The sequence below is a fragment of the Montipora foliosa genome, chromosome 6 (genome assembly GCF_036669935.1).
Source record: "Montipora foliosa isolate CH-2021 chromosome 6, ASM3666993v2, whole genome shotgun sequence".
Taxonomy (NCBI): Eukaryota; Metazoa; Cnidaria; class Anthozoa; order Scleractinia; family Acroporidae; genus Montipora; species Montipora foliosa.
The window spans coordinates 1421001-1424295 of NC_090874.1; positions in this window are offsets into that span (position 1 = coordinate 1421001).

Below are 3295 nucleotides of genomic sequence, written 5' to 3' on the forward strand. Positions count from 1 at the left end.
CTGCAATCCAGGCAGTTGAAATTATCGAGAGCAGTGCGCACTGATTTTTTGGCTTGTGTAACCTGCTTTGAAAGCCGTTTGGGGAAAGCGCATGACCATCTAGAAAAAACAGAAATATTGAACAGGTCAGGAGAAATGATAGTCAGAAAAAGAGGATGACAACACATATGCAGGATCTCATTAATTGGAAGAACCCTTAAAACGAACTGGTATTACTATATTCAGTAGCCAACTGCGAAGCGCTAGAGCCCAGAATCCACACATATACAACTTCGCAAGTGCTTACTAGAGTCTAGGAAGGGGTATCACACAACAGTGTTTCTTACTAGGAATTATTGAGCCTAGCAAGGACGACGAGGCGGCTACTAGGACCACGAAACAATAAGAGTAATGAGCAAAAACAAAAGCTCTGCAACCACCGAACGAGCGATTTACACTTGTCTACATTTTTATGCCGTCCTCACCCTGAAAAAGACTTGGAGTGACCAAATTTAATGTGATATAGTAATTAGAGGACCGTTCAACGTTATGGGATAAAGGTATAATGATTGCTTAATACAGGTTGCCCACATTTTGGAGTTTTTAGGCATTATTGTCCATTATTATATCTCTCAAACAGTACGCGCGCTGTGATTGGCTAAATTAGCTGGCCGTATTCTACAGTACGGCCTGCTGTACGGCCCGCTGTACAGCCCCGCTGAATTTAAAATTTCGATAAAACATTATCTCAAATAAGTAAAGATTTGGTAAAACATTTGACAATAAAAATCTGCGATAAAATATTGTAAAACAACATGGCACGACGTTTCGACGTTTCCAGAACGTCATTATCAAGTAAAAATGAAGTAATGAAATAGAGTATATATATAAAGTGAAGATATGAATAAATTAAAAGACATTAAAAGTTAAACAAAGAGTTTGGCCCTAATGGAGTCGCTCTGGGTATTTACATTGGGTCTTATTGTTCTTATGTATAACATTTCATAAAAGAGACAATCCCATTTCGTGCTACATTTTTTAAGCATTCTGAACTGGCTCTCATTGAGTAAGTCAATGTTCACATGGGCATCTCTCAGATGGCGACCAATGGCAGAATATCGATGATCAGCAATGCGTTGAAACAGATGGCGCGTCGTATATCCGACGTAATTTGAATCACACAAATCACATTTAAAGCAATAAACAACGCTATGCTGATTTACGATACGTGGCTTGATTTCTTTAAGCTTTAGATCCTGCTCAAGTTTCTTGCTGGTGTAGATTGGCTGTACATCAATGCCGATTTTTGAACTGAGATCGCGCATTTGCCTTTTTACCATGTTCGCTGAGACTTGATCTTTGAACGGAATGCTGACTCTTAAACTTTCATCAGGTTTTGTCTTATCATCTAGTGTAGAGCGATAATCACATTTGTCGATGATACTAGCAAGTTTTTCATGTCGTTTCTGTCACATAAACTTGTAAAGTTTGTTTGAATCTTGGAAGCAACTATTTCAAACAGCCAGGAAGATTTTGTTTAATCCTTGTAGCAGTTGAAAGGTCCGCTTGACTCCCACTAGTTTCTTTGCACGCGCGCCGGATTAACCTCAGAGATATAATAAATATCTTACTAACATCGTTTGTTCGGTCTGCACTGTAAATTACGGATCCTCGTTTTTTTTTCGTTGATTCATGGCCCGCGTGCTTCTCGCTTGGGCCAAACAACAACGCAAGGGCGTAGCTAGGGGGGGGGGTCCTGGGGTGCCCGTGACCCTCCCTTCCTAAGCCTTTTTTCAGCAAAAAACCTACAAAATTCAGGTGGCGAAAACGCCGCAATCTGGTGAGTACCCTCTGTTTGACACAGTGACCCCCCCTTCGACAAATCCTGGCTACGCCCCTGCAACGGGAAGAAGATTCGGTCCATTACTTACAGTACGGACCGCGAACGCGGCCAGTAAGGGGTATATATGTTAATTGCAGTCCCTTTCTTGTGAACAAAAAATTGTAAAAAGGAGCAAGTAAGCCGAGCAGATTTTGTAGAATAAACCAGTGCATAAAAGAGACAAAAGAAGAATGTGATATGCAAACTAAGGTAGCTAAGGTAGAATAACTATGTAAGTGGACATCCACTTTCATAAAAAAACGACCTTTTATTATAGTTGTTTTCATTTTCAAATGTAATCATTCAATAAAGACTTTTGGAAGGGGACTCCGTTTGGATGACCATTAATCTCACACCTGGGAGGCTAGCCAATAGGTTAATCAATTCTTCCTCTGAATCTTCAATTGCCACCACTGCTGTCTTCATGCAATCAGATAACAGCTTGCCTAACAAGTGAATACAGTATCTGTAAAGAGAGGGAGTGAAAGGTTTTTAAGGGAACTCAACGATGGACAACCTCTGAAAGAAATATTTGCATTTTAACCAATGTCCTCCTGATCACTAGTTGGGTGTGAAAATATCTGTTGATCAGACGGTTGCACTTTTAAACTTTCACCTATTAAGTGGAAAGGTCATCTTCAATAATGTTCGATTACACACAATTATAAAGTGTGAGTGTGTATGTGTATAAATCAGGCAGAGCAGAGACCTGCAATCATGGTACTGATTGAAGAAAACGTTACTTTCTCCATGGTGCTAGCTAAGGATTTGAAAGGTCACATTGTGAGAATAATTTTAAGCCAAAAGAAGCAATAACTTGAACTACTTGCAGAATAAGACATCACGTCTCGAGTATCACATTCGACGAACGTACAGTAAATGTAAAAAAAATAACATTGTTTGAGAATCTTGAAATATATTTCGCTCTTCGAGCCTCGTCAGTCAAAATGAACCTTCTGGTACTTTGTCTATCCGACCACCCTCAGATATTTGCCTTAGCATGACGTCGTTGGAGTAAGACCGGGTTGCTTTCATCTCGAATTTCTGCGTTCAACTGTTGTGTTTCTCTTTACAATGCTTCCACAAGACTGACCGCCCCGGCTGACCACTCTTCCCTTTTGACTAGTGACGTCATGTGTTCTTAGCCTCTTGTATATGCACTCCTTGACGTTTCTCCGATATAGATATCGCCACACTCCGCACATTTTATCTCATAAGTCACACTCTGTCGATCACAAGGTCCTCTCCCACCTTCTCTACACACTGGGCAATCCTCTCTTTCACATTTTCGTGATTTAAATGGATCGGATCTCTGCAGTAACTTTTTAATCTCAACACCAGCTTTCTCTACCACCTTGATTTTGAAACCTTGCCGCAGGACAGCACTAACTCGAGAGGTCTTGAGAGTTCTACTTAATTGTAGCAAGCTGTTGC